Source organism: Rhipicephalus microplus, chromosome 8 (assembly GCF_043290135.1).
Source record: "Rhipicephalus microplus isolate Deutch F79 chromosome 8, USDA_Rmic, whole genome shotgun sequence".
NCBI classification, from domain to species: Eukaryota; Metazoa; Arthropoda; class Arachnida; order Ixodida; family Ixodidae; genus Rhipicephalus; species Rhipicephalus microplus.
In genome coordinates this window covers 28,037,410-28,064,958 of record NC_134707.1, presented here as the reverse complement: position 1 = coordinate 28,064,958, position 27,549 = coordinate 28,037,410, and the positions used below count along the sequence as shown (strand labels likewise).

The 27,549-nt window shown below is 46.7% G+C and overlaps 1 protein-coding gene across 5 annotated transcripts in view; it reads left to right on the top strand.

The window, feature by feature from the left end:
* The window catches only part of LOC119164318 (alpha-(1,3)-fucosyltransferase 7-like), a 60,201-nt gene that overhangs the window by 30,315 nt on the left and 2,337 nt on the right, over positions 1-27,549 (top strand). For 3 of the 5 annotated variants that reach the window (XM_037416485.2, XM_075871385.1, XM_075871384.1), the window contains exon 2: positions 25,805-25,954. The gene's annotated coding sequence lies outside the window, so the exon portion shown is untranslated. Of the gene's footprint in view, positions 1-4,311; positions 4,333-4,802; positions 5,835-25,804; positions 25,955-27,549 lie in introns of those variants that run through there. The other 2 variants (XM_075871386.1, XM_075871383.1) reach the window with 2 other exon arrangements.

Sequence of the window (27,549 nt, the reverse complement as noted above, 5' to 3'; positions counted from 1 at the left end):
CATACATCTGTTTGTCACCACCAGATTGGAACAAAAATTTCTGATAGGTAATATTAGTACATTGCGCTCGGCTTTTGAGGTTGAATGGGTTGAATATTTGCTGACTATATTTTGTAAGTAGATCCTGCAAATTGATTGATTGATATGAGGGGGTTTAACGTCCCAAAACCACCATATGATTATGAGAGACGCCGTAATGGAGGGCTCCAGTAATTTTACCCACCTGGGGTTCTTTAACGTGCACCCAAATCTGAGCACACGAGCCTACAACATTTTCGACTCCACTGGAAATGCAGCCGCCGCAGCCGGGATTTGATTCCGTGACCTGCGGGTCAGCAGCCGAGTACCTTAGCCACTAGACTACCGCGGCGGGGCAATCCTGCAAACTGTTTAATTCATCTTTCTCATCGTGACCGTGGCGGTAGCATTTCGATAATGGTGGTATGCTACACAGACTCCTCTACTATTCCATGGCAGTGCACGTTAAAGACACTCATGTCGAAGTTGTCAGGAAGCCCTCTACTATGGCACCTTTCATAGCCCGAGTCGCTACGGGTCGTTAAACCTTATAAATGAGCCAACCAATCAACCAGCAGAAGTTGCCATTCCAGCTGTTAGTTCCGGCAGGATGCTATGGCTGTTCGTTCCGACGACGGGATTATGCACGCCCTTCACGAAACTACTAACTGGTCAGCTTCTCGTTTCAGCCGCAACGTAAACCTTAAACGCCTCATTTGTATGCACCAAGCCGGACCTTGTAGACACGACGTGGTTTTCCTCGGGATCCGGCCGTTCAATGCGTCGAAGGGCGCGTGACTTTCCAAGGCGTCGGCGAACAGCCAGTTGCGTATATAGCCTTCTTTGGCGCTTTCTCTTTCTTTGATTGTCGAGAAAAAAATCTCTTCGCGGCGCAGACAGGTGACTCAGACAGGTGACGGGCAACAAAAGCCTATAAGACACGTACGCTATGGACCCTTCGCCGCGTCCTTGACGTGCTGGCGTTGAAGGGTTATTGCGAATGCGCAAGCTTGGCACGTGCTGTTTTACGAGCGAGAAGGGAGTCCTTGGCGGAGAGAAAGCCAGCGACGAATTTTTCTACATAGCGATAGTGTATTAAGGAAAAGTGGTCGAAACGCGATAAAACGAGTGTCTGGGCTGGAGCAAATATTTTCGAAATTGTGAAAACTCTGCTTGTACGTTCGATTCTCACGTGAGGCAACGGAACTTGGCAAGTGTGCAAGCTCGAAAGTGCGAGACGTTTTATTAAGATGCGAATGGCATATTCGTGTCTTTCCTTGTTATCGGTGTGTCAGCATCGCTGTCGTTCTTATGCATAATGAAAAACTAATTACTCTTTATAGTGCAGTTGGGTCCGTTAATGATGAGAAAGTGAGGCTATTACTTTTTTACTCTTGGTTGTCTCTGTTCTCACGTCGTTAATATATTTCAACCACTTTCATGGCACATGCCTAGAGCACGCTCGTGCTCACTTCAACAAAATTTTACAGTCTAGATGATTACGATTTGGACTCACTTATGTCCCATTGAGCTACGCCATTTTCGGCACAAACTCGAGAAGATTGATGTTAACTGGGTCCACTCACGACTCAAAACTATATTATGCATATTTTTGTTCCGACTTAGAAAGAAGCCAGGCTTATTTAGACGGAAACACAAGATTCTGCACAGATTGTTTAATTTGAACTTGGGCTCACCAAAGTTCTATCCAGTGAGCTTCACTCTGACTCACGAAATTCTGCTCAGGCGACTTTTTTCTTTACCTGAGGCTCGCTGAAATTCGGCATGCACATTTAGGCTCACTTGTACCCGACACACAGCTTTTTTTTTTTTTTGCTCAGACAGATGAATTTGGACTCGTGCTCACAAAATTTTTGCCCAACCAGGCTCACTTTGACCCAGACTTACAAAAATTCTACCCAGCCATATCAGCCATGCTAAAATTCTGCTCAATCACACTTGATTTGATTCGCTAAAATTGTTTTCAGCAAACCTTTCTTCAACTCGGGTTTGCTAAAATAACTCCTTAAACTTGTTGACGCGCAGGCTGATTCGTAGAATCTTGCTCACAAAATATTTGCTTAATCATTCTATTTGGCGTTGAGACTCGAGAAATTTCTACTCAGTCACGCTTACTTGAACTCAGGATCGCTCAAATTTGACTCAACCAGGCGGAGTTCGACTCTGGGTTAGAAAAAAATACTTCTTGGGATTACTTGGGCTGACACTTACTAAACTTCTATTCAGCCAGGCTTTTTCGTACTCAGACTCACAATATTTATTCTTAAACCAGCCAATTGGGACTGGCACTTGCAAAAATTCTACTCAGCCAGTGTTATTTAGACTCAGGCGCGCTAGGATTCTGGCCAATTGCCAGGCTCGATTTTACTAAGACTCGTTAACGCTTCAGTCGTAACTCGGTAGCTTTCGGAGCTGAAAAGTATGTTAGCGAGTGCTGTCACGATGCCCCGCCGCGGTGGTCTAGTGGCTAAGGTACTCGGCTGCTGACCCGCAGGTTGCGGGTTCGAATCCCGGCTGCGGCGGCTGCATTTCCGATGGAGGCGAAAATGTTGTAGGCCCGTGTGCTCAGATTTGGGTGCACGTTAAAGAACACCAGGTGGTCGAAATTTCCGGAGCCCTCCACTACGGCGTCTCTCATAATCATATGGTGGTTTTGGGACGTTAAACCCCACATATTAATCAATGAGTGCTGTCACGAGTGAACGCGCCGACATTTATTGGCCGATCGACGTTGGTCTTTTCGGCACGGAGTGATGCTGTGATAGCGTCGAGAGCTGCGTTTGTGTACGACAGCAGACAATCCTGGCCTCTTGACGAGGAGTGATGGCGGCGATTGTGAAAGCGATCCCCACCCACCCCGCCGCCACGAGCACGGTCCTTGCCAAGGAAGTAACACGAGGCGAGTGTACGATACCTTTCATGCGAGGGGCTAACGAAGGTCTCCTCGAGGTTACGCTTGCGTCTGGGTGTAGTTCCGTGCATCGCTGTGCTGTTGGGACTACCTTCATTCAGGCCTCGAAAACGGAGGAGCGCATCCTGCGGCGCCTACAGACAAATACGCTGCTCTGTCCAGCCATACTCAAATATTACGACCCAAAAACAAGTGGGCAGTGCCAGTACTGTGGGGAAGTGGCCAACACTTACCATATGGTCTGGGCCTGCCAAATGAACCCAAAATTAACCCCCTTTCCCAACCCCACCAAAGAGGACTGGGAGACGACCCTACTCAATAGCTCCACACTAGAGAAACAGCGAACTCTAGTCCAGCGGGCTCGGGTGGCGGCCTCGACTAATGACGTCCCGGACTAGGGATGCCAACCAGCCCGGTGGGGATAAGGGCTATCTGGCACAGCCAGCATCAATAAAGGTTTTTTCCTCCTCCTCCTTTATTCAGGCAGATCCGCTGGTCAGTTTACTTGAGTAGCGTCCATATTGTAGTTCAGGTTCGCGTTAGATGAGCAGTCTGGACGATTTCTGAGACTGGCCTCGCTAACCTGAAGAAGAAAATTCAGGAGCCTTGTCGGCAAAATGGGGGCAATCTAGGCAGAGCTTCTGATGCCTCCCCTGGTGCTCAGTGGAGGAACGAGGGTTCTTTTACCAAAGGAATTTAGTGGATTGGGGTAGGGGGAAGGGAAGGGTCACACGTGGCAAGTGAGTTCTTTAAGGGGCAGGGAGTGTTGAAACCTATGCGCTGTACTATGAATGTTGGCTGCCTAAAGCGGGGAGTGGGGGTGCTCAGGGGCATAGGTAGAAAAATTTTACGAGGGGGGGCACTTTCTTGTTCTGAAGTGTGGACGGAGCACATAAATGGTCACTCTACGCTTTATATGCCCCGGTGAAAGTGTTTCGGGGGTGGGGCAGAAGCTTGGTGCGCCACCCCCTGGCTACGCCACGGGGGGCTCCAAGAAAGGGGAGAGACATTCGGAAATCTTGGGGGGGGGGGAGGAACTTTCACTGTTTCTTATGCACAATGCTCTTCTGTTTCCTTCCTCCTTTCCGCGAATCCGGCCTTTAATTACATGCTTGACGTCGCAGCACTTCGGTTGCTACATGCAACAACGATGGCGATGCGTTCATATCCAGACAACAATTGAGCGCGTCACCTCGATTAAATATCAAATTGCCATATCCGACAAGGTTCATCGCCGGCCAGCCTGATAACGAGATAAGATAACTTATTGGAAAACGGCTCGTACAAATAGGCGTTTTACCGGCGCACGCTTCGATGGTCGCACATCTCTACGCTCGTTGGCGCCGGTAATTACATCGTGGACAACGCCACCATTGAAATGTGTAAGTTATGACTGGCTGCACATAAGGAATGCAATATACACATGCGCATGTACTTTTGTACGCATTTACAGCTGCTCCCCTTCCCGCGCTAGGACCGCGAACCTTTCGTAAAACATTCCAATTACCGTGCTTTTGTTCTGTACATCTTCTGCGCCCCAGGAATTGTGCGTGCATAAGTAACTTACGAATTTCGGCGACAACGAAAACGCATTCACTCGCGTGCCATTCACAATGCGCGACTGTGCTTTCGAGCAAACCCCTCCAACTACCACTTCATCTAGTCTCAGAGGTGCGCACGTGTTTGAACTTTTTCTGACCGCCGTTCTCGATCAACGTACGATATGCTCGCACCCCTGCACTGGTCCCGCTGCACTCAACTACCAAGCCTAGTTGCATGTCCACTCCGCGCGTGCGCCCGTACTTCACGTGGCCTGGCCGGCCGGCGCTTCTGGGAAAGAGAAAACAGAAAAGAGGTTTCGTAGCGGAGGGAGACGAAGGGAGGCCGTTGTCTGCACGGCCTCGCATTTAGTAGCGAACGTACGCGCTGGAAGGGGGTGGGCCGTGCGGCCATCATCCAAGCCAAGCCGTAGTGCTATCACCCTCTTACCTGTCCCCCCTCCCCTCACATCGCTCGTTCTCCCACCGTCCGTTGCGGCGTCCCACAATCCTACTTGGAACGCGCACGGCGCGGAAGCCGTGGCAGAGACGTGTTCTGCTCCCAGCTTCCGCGCTCGTTTGCGGTTCTCAAGAGTTCTTCACGGCTGGCAGTCTTGTGTACGGTATACAGCAGCTATACATATAGCACGGTACCGCCAAATGATTCTTTTGATGGCAATCGATGACCGTTTGGCTGCCGGCTTCCCGTTGTGAACTCGTGGGGTGGTTTGGTTTTCACTGCTTCAGCTGGAGGACCTATTTGACCACCTGCCACACACTAAAGCGCTGCCCCCACATCACTTCCACCTTCTGTGTTGGACCTTCATCAACAAACGACTGCTACGATCGACGAAATTCTTCTAGAAGTGTTGCAGTACTGGAGTATGGCCTGGGACAGCTGCCTCAACGCCTCCCCGCCTGCTAGAAGCCATGTAGACTGATTCTGCGCCGTTTTCACCGAACCACAATTACGATCAGGTTCCACGTTTCATCTGGATCATGTGAATCAGCTCGCGATCGAGAGCCTGCGCTTTGCTGTGCGTCTCAACGCTTTCTTTTCGGCTACAGTTTACATCCGGGCTCCACGTTGTTTTCCCGGTTGTTGTGACACGAGGTGCCGTTTCAATCTTTGGCAAGGGAAGTGTGACGCCGCCCGAATTGGCTTCGTTACGCCAGCTGTCGTTATTTTGACGTTAAAGGACACGCTTTCGCACCGGCGTCGTGCTTCGCTGACTTGTGTGGTGTTTCACGGACCATTAACGTCTACTTGCCTTCTCGTGAACTCAGGGGTCGCTGGCGTTAACTTTCCACGTGAGTGCTGGTTCAAGGGTGGCTTCTCTCGACCGGTAAGCTTTCCCCCGAGTCTCTGTGTTTGTTTTACACATCGAAATAACGCTGTTTTGCTTATATGTTCTTCACAGTCGCGGATTTATAAGCCTCATGTCCCTTTTTTTTTTTAAGTAACGCTGGTACGCCGTGGGGGACAGTTCTACTGCTTACGCGCGAAATGGAAATCAAATGAACTTTCACTACGAAGAGCGCGAGACCTTCAAACTGCATCGTTAAGCAAATCACATTGTTGTAATGGACCCGACATTTACTGTGTAGCAGGGATGCTAAGAATGTTTCATCACGCAGGCCATATTGTTGTACAGGCGTGGGGCTGTGTTTGACCTCGGTAATGGAATTTTACAGATGGTGTAGAGATAACTTGGTTATTGAAAGCATTTACCAATGGTCCAGCTAAGCAGACTGACTTAGATGTAGACTGATGATAGTAGGTGGCTTCAAAAGTGTTTCGGAAAAAGGGAAGGCAAGGGCACTTCTAATGAAACAGTGACAAAAACATTGACATTGTCTCGCTGCGACGTGATGTCACTTACACTCAGTGTTAACATTAAATTTTTCAAAAAAAATACCCGTGCTTTAGCGAAGCAAAGATTTTCACAAAAAGAAATTGGGTGGCGTTAAATACAAATTTTTTTATTAACAGCTACATTTTGAGATGTGCTTTCTGTGCGAAAAATTCTGTGAAGTGTAACTTTGCGCTTCAAAATAGCTTTCTTTTTGGGATTTAGCATAAAAAGGTGCATATTGTGAGCTACCACTAGTATGAATAACTATACGCAAACTACTAAGTGAAGTATGCCTTGAATTTAGAAGAAAGAACTTTGTATGTAAAAAAACAAAACAAGGCATTTACTAAATGCTCGCACCGCAGCCAACGTTGGTGGTCCTTTTTTAGAACAGTGTAGTAATGTACAACATAATGCTTCTAACTGCGATGTCTCCTCGTCGCTCAATGAAATTGTTCACACACCGTAGTTCCCCTTTGCGAATTCGCCATACTTTTCGCTTCAGGCACAGCGACATCATTGTGCAATGTTTGCACAACGTCGCGGAGCCATCGCCGTAAAATAACGAGGATGTCGAATAGCGGGAACGAATGATAAGAAAAACGCCGAGCCGGTCATATCTCACGCCACGTTGTTCGTATCACTTATCGATTTCCTCTTATTTGACCCCGAAGCGCGTGTAGAGGTAGGTGCGCCTGTTGTCGGCGTTGGGAACGCTGTGAGTGGAGTCCACCGGTTCCTTTTGGCGTTTCATACTCTAGGCTATAGGACCAATCATGACAGATTTCCACGCAAGAAAAAATATCTGATATGTGATCCATATTATTGCATGGAAATTGAATGAGAACGAATATATTGGAACTAGTGACAGGCAATACTAACCATTATAGCCAGCGCACTGCAGTGCAAGCGAGTCGATTCGCACCTTATCAGCTTGTGGTCACGCGTCGTCATATCTTACGTGAGAGATCATGCCACTGTCACACAATTTGTGTGACATTCAAGGTTTGGCCTGGAGTTGCATAAAGATCTCCGAGATGTCGGTGTCCTGGTTGGTCCGCGTTACTGGGACGCCAGTAACCTATACTCCATGCAACTTCGCTTTTCTCACTGCTAGCATCACTAACGCCATCGTCGGCAGTGATGACAAACAGGGGACGTTTCTGTTCCAAGTAACGTGGAGCTAATGATGTGCATAAGGGCTATCCCGTAATAGTAACTGAAACTTTGTTTTACTTTAGGTTATTACAGGGTAAAGATCGGGGGGTGTCCTGTATAAATTAGGGCCTCTCTGGCCGCTGTGGCTCACTGGTCCTAATCGAGCAGAGCAACCAGGTTCGATAGCTCGCAAGTCTTTTTCCCAGCCTCTTTTTAAATGAGCTTCTCCCTGATATCAGCAAGCTTTTTCGCGGGACCTGAGTCGACACATTCACATCTTCTGGGTGAGAGATGGCCACTAACAACACCACAGGTGTGTCCACGCGCTGCTTGGGATGAATTTTAGTAGTTTGATAGATTCAGGTTCGTGTTAGTTTGTAGGCGGCGGAAGTCACTGTAATCACTTTTCCTTCTGGCTGTATTCTCACTTTTCTTTCGATCCCCACGTAGTACGCGGCTAAAGGTGTTGTGAATTTAGTTAAAAAATAATAAACAAGCTTCTTAAAGAGGCCTTTTATATTCATAGGTGGTTGCTACCCCATTACAAATGGCTGTTCACTTGGTCTGTTATAATTTAGGTCTGTTCACCAGGTGTAGCTGGTCCTTGGGACTTTAGATGTGTCGGCTCTGTTTCCACACATGTTCGGTTGGTGATTGCGTAGGCGGTGTCTAAGGATCCTTGTCACATTCCCAGACAATGTGAGTTTTTTTTTTCAACTTGAAAATTTCGCATTCGTATATAGTGTGGGTTTATGTGTCGTGTAACACAGTGTCATAGAAGTAACTGTCCCCTTCGGTTTATTTAGGAAATCTGTTATCGTACAGTGTCATAAACTCACGTGACAGAAGGTCAATGGAATAAGGAGACATGACGCGACGCTGAATTTTCGAGCTCCAATGATGCTCTTTGTTCCTAGATTTGAATTGTAACGCGTTACAAGCCGGTTAAAAAAGACCTGTAAAAACATGGTCGTCATAAATTAGTGTGGAGCTTTATAAATCACAATTACATCTAGTACCAGAACCGTTTTGTTGAACATCGATTGCTCAACAGCACTTTACCTTTCGGGCGGTTTGCTTTCTCGGTATTTAGTACGTAGGTTGTTTAAATTTGCAAATATTCAACAGTTTCTTGAAAATCTACGACGACAATACCTTTCTTATCATGTTATTTTTTTAATTAATTAGTTTACGTCACGATTGCTACGAGCAAATCGCTGCCGGTGTGCAGGAATTTTGACAGTCCATTAACAGATAGTGTGGTAGCGCTTGCTTCGAAACTGAGCAATGATATTGAATAACATGCAACGAAACGATCTATTGAAAACCGAAAACGAAGAGGTTGAATGTCCATGTTGTCCTGTTTCACTTTGATAATTTTTCTTTACGCTTGAAAAGCGCTGTAGATGCGTCAAGTGTCACAATATCAATTAGCCCAGCTTAGTTCCGTAACTGCCCTCTGATCTTGCTGTGTGGCACTTGTTTATTAAGCAACATTTTGGTACTTATTATGTTTCACACGTTTTATATAGGCCGCACACTGGACACATTGCGTGTGGCCTACATGTTCCATTCGACACATTGTGCGTGTGCCACTTCAATTCCGGCCGTGACGGTCTCATTTCCATGGTTTGGAAAAAAAAACTAGAGGCTAGTGTTCTGGGTAATGTCATTAAACATGGTCACAATTTTCAGAGACCTCCACAACAGCGTCTCCGATAAACACATCCTGATTTTGGAGCGTGAAACCCCAGATATTATATTATATATGTAAATGAAACGCATGCTATGTATAACACTTCACACATGGGTCACAGGTCGTGGATCGTTATATGGGGCTCATGTTGCGTGGTACACATATGAGGTTCAAATGCCACGTGGGGACATATGGTAAGGACTACATGTCACGGGGGGGGGGGGCATCTTACGGATTACGCATGGAACTGGTACACATGTTACATGAAACACCGTACTCCACCACATGTTTCGTGGCGAACATGTTACGTTAGACGCGTGGCGTATGGGATATATGGCACATGGGTCACATGTCACGGGAGAGATATATTGCATATGAGGCTTTGTATATGGGTCATATATACCGTAGGACATTTTCTGCGTCGTTTGCAAGTTACGTTTAACGCCTGACGTAGGGTCACATGACACGGGAAACACGTGGGCTTGTGTTTAAAGAAAAGCTTCGTTTGTAGCTTCCCGCACAAGCAGTATAATACCGAGTCTTAAATGAGCATGCCCTATAGATGAACCGAAATATCTAGATGAACCGAAATATCTTGGGGTTGGCATACACTCTCAGCGCCCGAAGGTGAATGCAAATTTCGCAGGTTTCCGTACCGAGTCGCTTTTATCTCTCGCACTGTCGTGGCGGCTTTCTGAAGACCGAGTTTATTTATGCGGCGTGCGATGTTCGTCGCGATATCTGCATAGAACGCGAGGCACGCGGCGCTGCGGCAACCCAGTTAACTCCGGATCCAACTGGCTGCCTATATATCGAATGTCTTCTCTACGTGGCTCGCAACTTGGCCGCATTGCGCTGCGAACACGAGCTTCCTGCATAATCTCTCCAGCTGGCATTTTTCAGAGCGGTCACCAAGGTAGCAGCGGAAGCGCACGTACTCAGAGTGAAGGCTGGTGTAGTGTTACACTACCTATAGTCTGCACAGCCGGACCCCTTCGCAGTGTCACTTGTTTGCAGCCTGCGTTGCGCTGGAATGCGAGCTTCCTGCATGATCTCTCTAGCTGGCTTTTCCAGAGCGGTGAGCAAGCTATCAGCAGAAGCGTGCGTACGCAGGTGAAGCGCGGGTGGAGTTTTTCACTTCCTACTCTGTGCAGCCGCACCCCTTCATCATTCGCAGTATCGCTTGTTTACAGCTGGAATACGAGCTTCCTGCATGATCTCTCTAGCTGGCTTTTCCAGAGCGGTGAGGAAGCTAGCAGGAGAAGTGTGCGTACGCAGGTGAAGCGTGGGTGGAGTTTTTCACTTCCTAGTCTGTACAGCCGCACCCCTTCACCATTCGAAGTATCGCTTGTTTACAGTGCGTGCGCCTGCTGGCCTTGTTTCACTCCGCGATCGGTGCTGACTTTAGGGGTTGCGCACGTAGAAGGCGGCCAGTGTACTTTTAATGGTCGCCAATCGCATCAAGCTTGAGTTTTTGTAGAAAGTATGCACATAAGTGCTCTGTGCACAGCTCTAGGATTCGGTGCGCGCGATACTCTTATCGTTCAGAGTCATTGCTCGGAAGTGTGTTTGCGAATACGCCGAGGTTCGGCCGACCTAGATACTATCGAGGAAATTGGAATGCTTGATGTATATTCTGCGATATTTTCGTCCGTGTTTCCTTGATTATGTTTTAGTTTCGGTATGGCCGCTTCGGTATATCTGTGTTACTCGGTATGCGCGACTTCTAATACAAAAGTTTGTTAGACTCGGTCGTATTTTTGTCGCATTCTCGAACGCTGCTGTGACTAAGCTGTCGTGCGCGTGCTTTTGCTGAATACAAGATCATCTGCTGCATGCTCAGGAGGGGTGACTGCATCCACAAGTGATGCACAAATGCAAGAAAAAAAGAAGGATTGATAGCCTCATCACCGTACACGCATTGAGCGAAATCAGTCTTATTTATGTTGCTTTTAGGAGAACGCATAGACAACGTAAACTGATAATAAAGCGTTCACTCATCTGGTACTGGCTAATTAAGGGCAACATTACTTTGAGTTCGTAGTCTAAGAGTATATACGGTGCGTGTGCGGAAGAACGTCCTTTACCTTGGGGAAGTTGCATTTGGTGAGAAATTATCGAAATTATTGTGGCAATAGTACTTCGTTGCTGAAGTTGGCGAATAACTTAGAACGCCGAGAAAGGCAACGTCTGACGAAAAAAAATTCCGATCTTTGGTGCATACCACATGACATCAGCTTGCCCCGCCGCGGTGGTCTAGTGGCTAAGGTACTCGGCTGCTGACCCGCAGGTCGCGCGTTCAAATCCCGGCTGCGGCGGCTGCATTTCCGATGGAGGCGGGAATGTTGCAGGCCCGTGTACTCAGATTTGGGTGCACGTTAAGGAACCCCAGGTGGTCGAAATTTCCGGAGCCCTCCACTACGGCGTCTCTCATAATCATATGGTGGTTTTGGGACGTTAAATCCCACATAACAATCAATCAATCAATGACATCAGCTTCAGTATAATTTTTAATACAGCATTGAATGGGTTTCTTGTTGATCGGATAGTGCGCCAATGCATTAGATAGCCAGTGAGGGATTACATTTCCATATAAGCGCAGCCTTGATTGTCAAAATATATTATGTTCGAAAATGTATCAATAATGATCTCCAATATTAACGTCTCAGAGGCACGATATGATAGAGTGAAGCCGTAGGGGAGGGCTCCGAAAGTTTCGTCCGTCTGGTGTTATATAGAGTGCACTGGCATCGCATACATGGCGCCTTCATTGAAATGTGATCACCGGGGCCGGGATCTAACCCGTGACTCTCGTGTCGCGGTTTGATTTCCTTTAGGTATAAGTAATTTTCATTATTTATCCCGGCAGTTAGCCGTCTCTTATCACAGGCAGAAACATATGCTCCTATATCACATGTATCCAATATAACTTTTTGCTTGAACCGGATCCATTTATTTCTTTTTTTAAAAGACCTGTTACGGTTATTCGTGAGATCGGAAGTACGTGCTACACTGGAAGGGCTCCTAATAGGAGCAGGAGTTTGTCGGTGTCACCGAATGCTTCAGTCACTCTCAATGCTCACAGCCTGCTCTGCACCATGACCTCTTGTTCTCCTGTTGGCGGATTCCCAAGCACATTCCAAGCAAGCATTCCCAAGCACATCCCAAGCACATCCCAAGCAAGCATTCCCAAGCATTCCCAAGCTCATCCCAAGCAAGCATTCCCAAGCACAGCAATGATAGCACATCCTCATGCACGCTATTCAATTGGAGACCGTGCCTGAACTCGGTAAGGGGCAATATAAAAGTGGAACGGAAGTAGCCGTGATGAGCAGAAGAGGAAGTAATCAGAGATAACCATTTATTTCCTGTGTTGAAGCGCGTTCTGACAAAACGCGTTGTGGGCTTTTGTCGGTGCATGCGACGTTTGCATTCTTTGTTGCTTTTGCTTCGCCTTTGCTCCTGCATCGCCCACTGAGCGTGGTGCCTTCGGGTATTTTACTCAAGTGTGTCCGTGATTGTGAAGACGGACTTGCTGATTATCTTAGTTCTTAATAAGAAATAAATATTATCGAAAAGTTTTTTTTGATAGCGCCTTGATTTTGTATGTCCGACAGAAGTAACGAGAATAGTCGCGTTAACAACAGCGAAACCCGGAACGTACCGACACTACAAACAACAAGAACAATAATAACAATATGAATAATACTATGATTATTATGAATAACAATCACACAGTTCAAGAATTTCGAAGAGAAGCTGGAGTAATCTGCGAATGTATGTTCACCTCGGAGCATAACGCGACTACGTAGCTTCTTTCTTTCTTTCTTTCTTTCTTTCTTTCTTTCTTTCTTTCTTTCTTTCTTTCTTTCTTTCTTTCTTTCTTTCTTTCTTTCTTTCTTTCTTTCTTTTTTCCTTTTCTCTTTCTTTATTTCTTTATTGCTTTCCTTCCTAAGTGAGCACTCTGTTCCTCACACACAGCAGGTGGCGTCCTAGACGCGACACCTCTATCTGACACGGGCATGAATTCGCAACGAGCTCGCCGCATGGCTCGCTCGGCCCTAATGGAGGAACCAACCTACCGTAACGGTCTTTTGAAGCGTGCAACAACCCGCCGACGACGGCCGCTGCGGATCAAATTGCCTGGACCCGACCGAGTCGCCGTGTATGGACGAAGCGCGCGCACGCACGGGATAGAGAGGCGGTTTGGTTTGGTTTGGAAAAACTTTATTGACAAGTCCGAAGGCGTGCGCGGTGACCCCGGGGATTAACCGCGTGCGTGGCCCAGTTCTGGAGCGGAAGGCCAGCGCCGTGACGTGACCCGGTCAGGTGCCCTCCAAAGAAAATGCGTTACTTGGCCTCGGGCCGTCGTTGGCCCGAGCGGACGTTTTATTTTAGCCTTTGCCCCACACCCCCTTCCTGTAAAGATTACCAATGGCGCAATCAGTGTGAGGGAAGGCGTACGTGACAGGTAAATTGGTAGCCAACCAAGGTAATTGGTTGATATGTGGGGTTTAACGTCCCAAAACCACGATGTGATTATGAGAGACGCCGTAGTGGAGGGCTCTGGTAATTTCTACCTCCTTCGGTTCTTTACCGTGCTCGCAAATCTGAGCACACGGGCCTACAACATTTCCGCCTCTATCGGAAATGCAGCCGCCGCAGCCGGGATTCGATGCCGCGACCTGCGGGTCAGCAGCCGAGTACCTTAGCCACTAGACCACCGCGGAGGGGTGCCAACCAAGGTAGCCAACTCGCCCGTTAGGCTAAGATTGAGCGTATAGGTATTGTCGCTGTCATAACCGCGGATAGCATACGTAGTGACCGACATTGTAGCCTACAATTACTAATGGTTAGCCTTTTTTTTTTTCAGTAAAGTAGCAATCTATAGCAAACGTTAGCGTACGCTGCTATACATTAATTGCTGTTTAGTATGTCAGCAACCCTGGAAATCATGCGTTCCTATCACGACAGCGGATAGCTGACACAATGAACATGAGCCATCGCATAGCCCTGCCCATGGTGTAAGATCTACTGTGGTCTAACCCATAGCCGACAATTGCCATCGGTTAGCCGAGCATCGTAGCATAAATGTCAAGCCCACAGAACGACTTTATGTTCTCCCATAGTAGAATACCTAGTACTCTAAATCGTTACCCACTTTTTTTCTAAACAACGGCAGAAATACAATGTAAATGCCATGTGAATACGTAGAATATACATACTTACCTTTTATTTGTGTATTTGTGTCTTTAGTTTGCCATGTAATGTACATATGCAAAAATATCTTTCTGTAACAAATTTTGGTGTGTGTCTGTGCGTGTTGTGTTCCGTCTCGATGTTATGTTGGATTGTTGCTGATGTCCATTGTGTCGGAGAATAAATGTTTCTAAACACACACACACTTTATCCACTGGAGTGTGTGTTCCCAAGCGAGGTCATATGCTGAGACAGCTCAGTGCTTTCCCGTAGTACAGTACATAGTACTCTGAATTGTGGAGCATTTGTTTATAAACACAGCTATTTAGGAATGTATCTCTTGATGGTTTGGCTGCGAACGACTTAGAACGACTTTCTCTCAGAAAAGCACGAATACTTTGAATCAGTAAACACTTTTACTAAACATAGACATCTTTAACCAATAATGCTAGTGCTGGTAATCACTAGCAGCCATTTTATGGGCCAACAATCCCAGACGTCATGTAGCTTGACTAGCCAGGGTTGGTACACTGGACACTGATTCCGCCTTATTGTCATGACGGAATCTCAAGCCAATCAGAGAGGCTGCAGGATCGCTCTGGGCCAATCAATTTTGCTCACAGGCGCAGTTTCACAGCGTGCAGAACAGAAACCAACAGCAGAGGTCGCAGATCCTTCACCGCTCGTGGCATCAACCAGCATCCTTCCAGATGGGCCTCTCAGGAGTGTGCAGCGTTGTCTCCCTTGACCTCCAAATTTGGAGCTCCGCTTGTCTCTTTTTTGCCGGAGTGCATGATCGTCGGCATGCCACTGTGCTTGACGGAGCGGCGCCCGCCCTTCTTGATTGGGTCGCCCGACCTGTCATCGGCCGGCGTTTTGCGGCACCGCCACTGACGACGCTCGTGCGGTTGCCTCTGATAAACGGGTCACACGAGCTTCTAAATGCAGTGCATACGCATACTCCGAGGTACCCGTCGTGACGCAGGCAAGCGCTCCGCTGGTCTACATATGTCAGCGAGAGGTCGCGGGTCCGTGCTAGAATTGGCGTATAGCCGTCGGCCTGCCTATAGAGAGCGGCGCCGTCTTGATGGTCTTTTGGCAGGCGGCTGACTAGTGCGGAGCTCTTGCGCGGCAGCCTATTGGTGAGAAGAGCGTGGGTACATGGCAATTATAGGGAGGCAATTTGCAAAGCGAATTCGCTCCTTTCTTTTCTTTCTCTTTTTTCCTCTTTGGCTTTCTATCTTTGTTTTGCTGTCGCTCTAGGCATGTCTTCAGCTTTCTTTCTTTCTTTCTTTCTTTCTTTCTTTCTTTCTTTCTTTCTTTCTTTCTTTCTTTCTTTCTTTCTTTCTTTCTTTCTTTCTTTTATGGTCGCTCTAGGCATGTCTTTAGTGCACCCTGCGCCAAATCGTTAATCGGAAATCGAAAACCATTCCCTACTGCTGCAAAAAATGGTTTAATCGAGCCGCAACTTGGCACCCTAAGTGTCTGCGTAGGTATTCCATTAGGTGGGCGTGTTTTTCTGATCGTGAGTTGTTTGGCGTTGATAAGATACGCCAGCGTTGTTAAAGAGCGACCGTGTAGTACGTATACATCCGCGTAAGGCTTTCTGTGGTTGAACGCCGACCAGATAGATTACACGCCTCCTAAATTGACTTGGGTCGTGGTCCGGCTGGTTTGGGTGGGCCAAAACCCAATCTTCGATTTGACGAGCGCTGATTGCATACCTCGTGTTGCTTCGTTCCTTCTTCGAAAAGCAGGAAAGGCCCACCTGCGGTGCGGAACCTATCTTCGCGATGTTGTAAAACAAGTCCGTTGGGAGCCGGCTGCGATGCATGCTGCGGTGCTCGTGCAAAATGCACCACCCTTCCCTGCCAACGCTTTCCTGATAGGCACGTGGGGGCTCTCTCTCTCTATGCGCCTGGTGAATCCTCTCCACACTCCCACTTGTGTTGTAGCACCAGAGCCGACTTCAGTCACGTCTCTCCGAATTTTCCGAACAAAACCCAAGTGCCCGTAGCAAGGTTTAGAACACCGGGAGCGATGTTATAGGCTGCTCTGCCCAGCTTGCAACTGGAGCTACAGCTGCGTAGAGTGGGCTTGGCCAAAAGGATCTCCTCTGTGTCTCCTCTGTTCACGAGACACCTCATTTTCAAAGCCGTGTGCTCAGATTTGGGTGCTCGTTAAAGAACCCCAGGTGGTCAAAATTTTCGGAGCCCTCCACTATGGCGTCTCTCATAATCAGATGGTGGTTTCGGGACGTTAAACCCCACAAATCAATCAATCAATCATTTTCAAAGGAGTATCGAAAATAACACCTTCACGCACAAATAATGGTTGACTGCCTACGAATATATGAATTCACTCATCACGCTTCCAAGGCACTCGATATATTACATTTCAAGCGAGTAAATGAATCAATGTGACCTTTTAATGAATTGCTTTAAGTACTTGTAATTGGCATGTAAATAAATACTGCATTAATTTGCAGTCAGCGCTCTAATATTTTCACATGTAAAGGAATAAATCGTGGGTTCCGAATGCGTGCACAATAAGTTTTTGGTTGCGTTAGTTTCTAGAAAGTAAAAGTAATAATGCTCCTCGCATCGTTTCTGGTGCCCGGCACGTCAAACGCCCCATCGAACATCGTATAGCTCCTTCACTAAAGCTATCGGCTGCAGTCATGTGCGGCACACCTTGTAAAGTCAAGACATATCCCCTATCTCGAAGGTTGAATGCTTCTAATTATCACTGTGTCTTACTCTATTTCAGCCACAAGCTGACATAAACATAGCATGAACAAATTGGGTACACAAAAGTAGCCCCCGCCACTGAATGGGACAAAAACAACCCAATAGCCACAGATAGGACGATATGCTTTAAACTGATACGCTAGTGTCGCTCTGTTTTGGCAGCACGGACATCGATCGAATGCATAAATATACGCTGATTAGACTTCCCAGAGATATTCCCAGAGATATTCCCAGAGATATTCCCAGAGATATTCCCAGAGATATTCCCAGAGATATTCCCAGAGATATTCCCAGAGATATTCCCAGAGATATTCCCAGAGATATTCCCAGAGATATTCCCAGGTAATTCCCAGGTAATTGCACTTGCACGCGCATTTTTATCTTTTTATTTTGTTCTTACGCATTGATCGCAGACGCGTTCTTGACGTCTTGAATCAAGGCGCCGCTCGCAGCTTTTACCGATCAAAATCTTAGTGTATACATTTCCGCCCAGCGAGTGACCGTTCAAATATGCTATCGTATCGTTGTCTGCAGGCGAATATTAGACTGTGCTCGATGAAGGCAACGCCCCGTAACAATTAAGCGTTCGACTGTGGCCGAGCGAAACCTTTGGTGAATTCTACCGCGCCTCTGTGCTGATTTGAGGGTCAAAAGGAGTGATACTAAAGAAAGGGAGACATATCAAGATATATGAACGAGAGGCAACCTTCTACATCTTAGCGTGCTCCAGTTAAGTGAAGAGGTCACGCCCGACCCACCATGGTGATCTAGCGGTTATAGTCATCGACTGCTGACACGGGTCGCGCGTTCGAATCCCGGCCTTGGCGGCCACACTTTTGGCGAGGGCGAAAACGCTTGAGCCCTCTGTACTTAGGCGCACATTAAATATTAAATAACCACAGGTAGTTGAGATTTCCAAAGTGATTAACTGTCGTTTCTTTCATAATCTATTTGTGGTTTAAAACGTTAAACCGCAACAGTTATTCATAGTAAGAGGCCACGCCCAACTAGGCCCAAACAGGCGGTATATTTCTTTCTTTTTGAGTCTTCTTGTTCAACGTTGAAGCCTTTTAAATTATCTGTTTTCCCCCGGAAAGCAATATTTCCACTGCTCGCTAATTAAGCGTGCTTAAGGAAAATGGGTCATAGTCATTGCGACAACCTTTTTTGAATGAAAGCAGCAGTTGATAGTCACCTGGTTTTAGCATGAAGCCACAGTGAAATCAACACTGATTTTTTTTAAAGGAGCGCTTTTTAGTTCAAGAAAAGTTCGCCCCTGTCCAGGGATCTAACCTGAGACCAAGAACTTTTTGGAGCCGTTACCAGGTTGCTTAATATTGACACCTTGGCATCCCAAAGGGCTAATGCATCAACAACACAAATCGCATGGTCGCATAACTTTTTTTTTTCCCAGTAAGCTAGTTCATCTATGTGGATCAATGGCTGGGGTGCTCGATTGTCGCCAGAAACGTCACGGGTTTCGATGCCGGCCGCAGCGGTTGCATTTCGATTGTGGGCTAATGCTAGCTTTCTGTGTATGGTGTGATGTCAGGGCTTGCTAAAGATTAACCCCAGGTGGTTGAAATTTCCGGAGCCTTTCATTACAGCGTCTCTTATAATGATATCGTGGTTTCCGGACGTCAAACAGCACAACAACAATAACAATCAATAATAACAATAATAATAATAACAATAACAACAATAACAATCAGAACAAAAATAACATAACAACATTATTATTATTGTTATTATTAATGTAAATAATAATATTACAATTCTTCTTGAGAATAATAATATTGTTATAATAATAATACTAATATATTTATTATTATTAATATTACTACTACCAGTAGTAGTGGTGTTGCGTTGAGCTGGCGTTATGCCACTTCGCTACGTGGCACCACCTGTGTGGTTGTATGCTCATGTGGGACTTTGGCGTTCCGCAACCAGTATATAATCCTCAACCAGTATATAACGAGTCTATCAATGTTGCTGGTTCCCCCTCCCCCTTCATCACTTATCGCTCACTGCGTACTGCCCTCATTCGTTCAGACGTATATCCGCTCATGAGCCAAGAACGATACAGATTTGCCAAGCTGATCGCGTTTCTGGCAGGACAGTTGACACACACTCGTTAGGCACCACGGAAATGTTGGCAACGGGTGACCTCAAGCGGTGATAGTGCGCGTTAATCTCCCCGCACTGGTTCGGCAGCCGTGCTGACGTTCTTGAGGATGCTGTTATGCGCTAACTGGCCTGAACCGATTGCGATCGCACGATGCTGGTGACGGTCGCGCTAACGACGTGAACCAACGCCGACTAAATTTCAAGGCTGAAAGGCTGCCGGAGTGACGTCAGAGGGTGGGGGCCCAGTTACGCCGCGAACGCGGCGGAAAGCCAGTGTTTCGTTCACGTTTTAGGAGAACCAACGCTCCCGCTCTCGCAGCTGCTGCGGCTTGATTGGGCCGAATAAAAGATGTGGAAAAAGTCTTACTGAGCATGCTCAGTTGGGCAACTGGGCCCCCAACCTCTGACGTCACTGCGGCAGCCTTTCGGCCTTGAAATTTAGTCGGCGTTGCGTGAACTTAAACAGCGTGTTCACAGCCATAGAATGGAACGGCACCTTAACCCTAATGGAGCTTATTGCCTGGGATGAGCCTTTTTTTCTATGATAGTTATGACTACGAGTGAAGAAAATATGTGAACGGGTAGCGCATAGTCGGAGGGCGTAGCAGTAATGACAGGCAAATGCTAATCAGTCGGAAACGTGCAGGTGCTGCCAACATAATATAGAAGTAGCCCCGATTTCTCAGTATAGCGTCTGCTTTTGGGAACGAAGTGTTAGGCGACTCTTGCGGGGGATTTCGCGGGTTTGACATGCCCATCAATGGCCATTCCGTAGGGAGACATTGTGATGGTATGTGCAACTGTATTACTTCTGAATATCTGTTGAGGCGGAATCGATATTATCTCTTTTTCCCGTTGTTAGGAGTAAAAATTAATGCACAAAATATATTTGAAGGAGAATGAATATTTTTGTTTTGCTTTCGTTTCAGGTATCTGAACTGAAAAAAAGAAATAATGTACCAAATATATTTCAAGGCGAAATTGGTATTTTAGCTTTAGATAGTTGTTGATTGGTGCAACTGGGGCTTCGGGAGGGGTGTAAGGTGCTACTTATAATTTTTTCAAGTTCATTGATTTGATTTATGCGAGGGGTTTAACGTCCAAAAATCACCACAAAATTATGAAGGACGCCGTAGTGAAGGGCTCCGGAAATTTCGACCGCCTGGGCTTCTTTAACGTGCGCCAAAATCTGAGCACACGGGTTTACTACATTTCCGCCTCCATCGGAAATGCAGCCGCCACAACCGGCATTCGATCCCGCGACCTGTGGCTCAGCAGCCGAGTACCTTAGCCACTAGATCACCGCGGCGGGGCTTTTTTTTTACAAGTTGACTCGTGCCTTACTTAGGATATTCAAGATCAAATAAATCAAAAATGTTTGTTTCGCGCGCGATTCTTTTTCCTCTTTTGCGCGAAATATTGTACGTTTGAATACGGGCGCCGCTGCGCAAGCCTTCCTGAAACACCTACATTTCAAACATGCCGTTCGTATATTTTAAATTCCTGAATGCTTCCTCACTCTACTTCTCGTTCATGGCGAGTTTTGTTTCTCCGTACCAAGTTTCACGTGACTAAGTGTGGTGTCGTCAATTTTTTGTTTCCCTTTATAATACGAGCACTCATAGAGCTGAGCTCACCCACCCCACTAATAAATCAATCTGTTATTCTTGAACTCAATCAATCATGGAATCAAACAATCAAGTAATAATATTTCTATTTCTTTAAATAAGCGAACTGAATGGCATAGCCTAGTCAGCAAAAAACACAGACACACACACACACGTTCGATTAGTGCTGAACAAAACGGAAGAAAGACAGCAATGCAAAAAAACGCATACCTGTAAAATACTTAAGATGTACAAAATAAAGTCATATGCCAAATCTTGGGGTTGAAAAAACGTAGAAGCAGATCACTGTTCATTACGCAGAATTAGTATACTAGGGGAACGCACGGTAAATTACTTAGTTATTCTCTCATTTTACCACTCACTCACCTAGTCCGTAAGTTACAGAACTCAGATGGAATAGTAGTAAGGTTATGTGGGTTTTAAACTGTCTAAACCGCCATATTATTAGGAGCCGTCGTAGTGGAGGGACTATGAAATTTTTTTTCGGCTTTCTGATGTTCTTTAACGTTTTCTGGTAACGCACAGTAAACGGGCTTTCAGCGTTTCGCCTTCATCGAAATGCGACCACCACAACGGGGATCGAACCCGAAACCTTCGGGTCAGCAGCGAGACAGCAAAGTAGTGAGACTTGCGTTTCGTCCTGCGTAATTCACTAGAGCGGCTTCGAGAACCCGGTGGGCGTGGCGAAGAAACAAAAAGAAACATCAAGCTAAGAAAAATGGCAGCATATCCACGGAGTGAATGATGGAGAGTGGGGCGAAGAATTCGTCCGTCCATTCGTTCTTGCTTCCGTCCGTCCGTGCGTCCGTCAGTGTGACCGTCCATGCGTCCATCAGCCCGTCCGTGCGTGCGTCTGTTCGTGCGTCCGTCCCTGCGTTCGTCCATGCAGCCGCCCTGCGTCCGTTCACGCGTCCATCCATGCATCTGTCTATGTGTCCGTTCGTCCATCTATTCAACACTCCGAGTACCACCATCTCGCATCTTTTTATCATATATTCCCCATATAGAAGCACCGCCATCCAGCGGACATTCCAAGGTCTAAACGAGAGGTGGCACACGCACACTTTCTTACGGCTTGCGCTTCGGGTCCACTTCCCACCTTTAACCACCTCGGGTTCATGGTATATACTAGTTCCCTGTATTCATGGCACTGCGGCCGAACGCTCGCTAAACCTTTCGAAAACCAAGGAGGTTACGCCCAGCGAGTATGACGTAGCAAACTTTTTCAGTCAGATAGTGCTCAATGTACATGCCAATGGCTGCGAATGGGAAATGAGAGGCGAAGAATTCGCCTTTTACTTTTTTACGGCTTGCGCTTCGTATATACTTCCCATTTTTAACCACCTAGAGTTCATTCATGGTATATACAAGCTCATTGTATTCATGGCACTGCGGCTCAACGCTCGCTAAACCTTTCTAAAACTAAAGAGGTTACACCCAGCGAGTATTACGTAGCAACCCTTTCTTGTGCGATAATGCTCAATGTACACGCCAATGGCTGCTAATGGTGCTCGCAGCCTGCGCGTTAACTAAAAGCCGAATGCTCCTGTCTCTCATTTACCATTAGCAGCCATTGACATGTACATTGAGCACTATTTTTCATTGTTCAACAACGCACAGAAGAAGCCTCTCACCGGCACCACCTTGGAGGTCAAAATGTTATACTTGTTACATAATACGGGGGAGGACGAACGGGTGTCGCTATAAGGAGCTTCGCCCCTAAAAGGGACACGAGACAACCACCGGGTTTGTAGCATGAAGCCACTAGTCTTCCACCACCTTGCTGGTTTCGGCAGAACCAATTTGCAAAACATCAAGCTATAGCCGGTTATGTAATAACTCATTCTAGGCGGTTTGACCGCGCTTGAACGGTTCTCTCAACGTATACCCATTCCATCCCTCATTCGAGCAATCGTCGAGTCCTTGGAGGACGACGTGCTCTGAACTAATAAAACCGCTCGCGAGAGGGAGAGAAGAGAGAGAGAGAGAAAGAAAGAAAAAGAATGGCTGCGCAGTTCTTACACGTGCGTGGCCCGTTCTCACGTACGCATGACACGGAACGGCAACAACCGGTCCGCATAGGTTGACGGCGCGGTGCGGTGTCACCTGTGCCTGGTGGCACGCCAAAGCTGCACGCTTGCCGCAATGACGTTGCCCCGTGTAAAAGTTGTTTGGCGGTCGAATCTCTCTACTTGTTTCAGGTTTATTAACAGAATCTGAGAACGCAATGCATATGTGGTTCGGCAGCACCTTTAGGAGGAGACCCGAAAGGAGCTCTTCTATCAGAATCCGTCAGAGTAAATTTAGTAAGCACAGAAGTGAACTGCACTATGCAGGTTTGTGATATCCGATAAAGCTGTAACGAATGATACTTTGAAAAATTGAATGCAATGTCTTTAGCCCTGTGACATACTGAGACGAACTTTTTCTCAACGTATTAGTCTACCCCGTCATGTTTACTGACATGTTTACTGACTTTTTGAGATATTCCAAGTGTTATTACTTTCGAGCTTTGCTGTACTATTTAGACACCGCCTTTCTTTTGTTTTCAATGCACTGTATGTGAATGGGCCTTTTCCAGTACACTTTTGCCCCTCCTGCTAGGGCTCCCGTCGGGCTTGGAGTATTCTGTAAAGAAATAGATGAATGAATGAATAAATAAATAAATAAATAAATAAATAAATAAATAAATAAATACTGATATCACTTGTTACAGGGTTAGTGGCACCGAACATTTTGAAGCTGAGTTTCCTCTGACATACAAACCTTCTTCATACAGACACACCTTTTAGCACGTGTGAAGCTCGGGGAAACGCTGATAAGGTAGTTGGTTTTGACATTAAGATCAATTCTCAATGGGCTCAAATTCTGACGTACTGTTAGGTAGCGCTAATTTCAGGCACGAGAGATAAAAAAGGCGTCACACAAGCGCTAAAATTCCAACGAAAGTTTGTTGAAGAAAAACGGGAAAAATGTATAGATAACCGCGCGCCTGCGCAGCTTCACAACGACAAAACCGTGCCACCCAAAGTGATAAGCTTCAGCTCAACTGCAGTTGCGTACGAAAAATATATACTGAAAGTTATCGAATCACACGTCGCTATGAGGAGGTACGCCTGAAAAAAAATTTTTTTGACAGTGCAATGGAAGGTACGCCTATGCACAGGCTATCATAGTTGGCCTATTTCTGCTGCATCTATTATTTCTCGCGTTTTCTGGTCGCCATGAGGGAAAAGTGCGGCATGCCCTCCAATACGACGTCTCTCATAATCATATGATGGTTTTGAGACGTTAAACCCCACATATCAATCAAATCAATCAAAAGTGCGACATGCTTTTTGAATTCTAGTGTACAACCACAGCTTGGGCACTGCGTCGCCACGTGACCTCATTTTTCATGTGTTTCTCCGATAAATTTTAGCTGAAAATTCGGCGCTCGTGTGTCGCCTTTATTGTCTCTCGTTGTTGGAATTCGCGCTAACCCAACAGTTAATTGGAGTGTACCAACTAGCCCAAACAAGCAGCTTCTGACATGGGCAGTAGCGTAACATGAGGCGACAGTGTCAACACACGTCTTTCGTTGTCCTGTACTGCCAGCGATCGCTTCGGTGTTGCTTCTGTGTTGCTTCGGTAGGTACCCGGATAACCGGTATTCCCTCAAGCAAAGCCTCCGAGGTGAGGACATGTTTCGCGATTCTTCTGGTAGACGATGGACGCAGGCGCTGGGGCGTAGTGAGAAAGCCGGATTCTGCTGGTTTCACGCACCACTTAGGCGAATCACGATCACGTCATGTACCGAAAGATACAAAAGTTGTGCGTCAGTATAGTGCAGCTACAGGGTGGAGTGGCCACGGAAACGTCACGGTATCTTTGGCAAGCACGGCATTAGCTCAAATGATGTCGTCACATCATGACACTGTGTTACTGTGTTGCTGTGTACTGTGTAATCGTAACTGGCCTTTAAGAACGTCGTGATCAATTTTCCAGGAGGCGCTCAAGTTCGCCAGTACCTTTTCTAGACTCGAGTCGTCGGCCTTTTATTAATCATAGGCACAAAAAAAAAACTAAACATTACGTAGCCAGTATCCTTTATAACATTCCGACGCGCTGCTTGTCGTTCTCTCAGCTCTACGCTTCTCGATCCCTCCTCGTGTTTCCAGCGTGCGCCGTGTGTGTTTCGTTTTTGGCGTCTGCGTCATAGTGCGCAATATTATCGGTGCACTATTATCAACTATTACCTCGGCCTGAGACCCTACATCTGCCATACTCATCAACGTAAACCAAGCCTAGTTTGTGTTGGGTAAATTGTGATGTGTTGGCTAATGCTGATAATGCGTGAAAACCGCTATAATATGAGCATCACTGTCTTCGTTTGTGCTAAAGGTAATAACACAATCAACAGCGAAGAATATATATATATATATATATATATATATATATATATATATATATATATATATATATATATATATATATATATATATATATATATAACAGCTACTTGCGTACTTACATTTGCGCAGGACTCTGATGGACAGCCATATGTCTATGTAATCATGCTGTCAGAAAATTGTACTTCGGCTCCTAGCACAGATGGTGGCCAACATATCAGTCGTACAGACATCTCGTTTCACGTTGATGAAACCATTCTCCGTTAGTTCACGTGCCATGGTATGCGCTCTTGTGGAGTATGCAAATACTTCTAAGGTCCGGCCGCACACATGCAGTGTTCACAGTGAACAAATAAACGAGCACCGATCTTATTTTTGATCGGAACTTGGCGTTTCCTCGCCCTCTGCCCAAAGATGATCCCGCATATTGATTGTTTCTGCCCGAATTGTTTGTGCCTGGCATCTCCCTTTTTGCTTTTGGTTGACGTCGGCCTCTCTTTGTGTTGCGCAGCTTGTCCAGGTCGACGCAGCACAATGCCCGGATGTGGGGACAGCGCTTCGACGCGTGGATCGTGTTCCCGCGAAGCGCAGTTGCAGAGGCCACAGCGCGCCTTTCTGGCCATGACCTGACGTCACCACTGCGGGCTCATCCGGGGTGAAGGTAACTGTATGCCACCTAATGCCCTGTCGCATTTACTTTTTTGCTCCTTTAGTCCTTCATATACGATTGACATGATCCTCAACCGACCTGTTGATTGCAGCTTGGCGTTTGCGCTTATAACAGTACCGCGGCGCTCGAACTTAGAAGTGTGCGGAATGCGACAGCAATCATGTCCTCTAAGCTATATATACGCATAAAGTCGTTAAAGGAATAACAGAGAGTTTTAGAATAGCGCAACGCAGAACTTCCCGTTCGCGTTGCGTACGTGCCGTACGCTAACCTATAGCGGACTCCCGCTAAGTGACGCCCGCAACTCGACGCCCACACCACCCGCAAGCTTTGCCCCACGCTATTCTAAATCTTCCTAGTGAGGAATCGAGCTTCAAGTTAATTTACCGAAGTGAGCCAAGCATGCACTCGCGTCATGTATAGGTATAACATATCGTATTTAACAGTAAAGATGCTTATATAGGTAAGCTCTGCCGGTTCGTCTTGGTATACAGGGCACATAGAACCACACTGTTCGGTGCCGCTTGCGCATTGCCCCCCCGGCGTAACACAGGCGTAACACAGGCGTAACACAGGCGTAGCACAGGCGTAACACAGGCGTAACGGCGTAACAGGCCTTCCATGAGTGTCGCGGTACTGGGTTGCGGCACTCCCCATGAGTCATTGCGGCCCTTTGTCTCGGGATGCAGAGATTTAGCTGGTGCTGTTTGCAGTTGCCCTGTGGACTTGCGATGGGACAGACGCGTGTCGCCCCCCCCCCCCCCCAAGAGTGAGAGGCGTTCTGAAGCGCCTATGGGCGCGAACACGACCTTCAATCGCAGCACATATAGTATCACCGCCACCCTCTTGGGAGTTACTTCTTGTAAAGCGTCCCCATCGTTACCTATCTGCAAGGTATCTCGCATGAACTCAAGAAAATAGGCCAAAGAGTGGGCGTGTCGGTGATTTTTTTCCACACCAAATATATTGTCTCAGTTATCTATCCGAACTAGTGCCGTAGGAACCACCGTGAGTGGCTGCGAGATTAAGCACCGTAAAAAGTTTGTTGAGTGTGCAACAGGGATTGTTTATGGTGTGCCTCTGTGTTGTAGACTTGAGTACATAGGTCAGTCATTGCAGGTGCCTCAATGTAAGACTTCAGGAACAGTGCCAGAAAGTAAGAAGTGTAGGACGGAGCGGTTTTTTTGCCGCTCATTGTTCCAAATGTGGGTTCCAGTCATTGTTCGAAAAGACAAGGGTTCTCGCGTCCCACCCTAACGAAGGCACGAGACTTGTAATCGAAGCTGCAGCAATCGCTCGAGGCACCTGCATCAGCAAACCATCAATAGCCTTATCTAAAAAAGAATGTGCGTTTTTAAATTCGGCACGTGAGGGTCCGGGGTGAGTACGTGGTTTCTTGCAGTCTGTTTTGACTTTTTGGTTTGTTGTGTTTTTTTTATTTCTGCTTAAGCAAGTGATCTTATCGTCTTTTTTCTAACATATATATGTGCGTCGTAGTAGTAATGAATTAGTTGAAAGTGTGTGCTCGTCCTCGTCTTTCTGTTAGTTGTCGGAAGTTTTTGCGCGGAGAAGTTTAATAATGAATT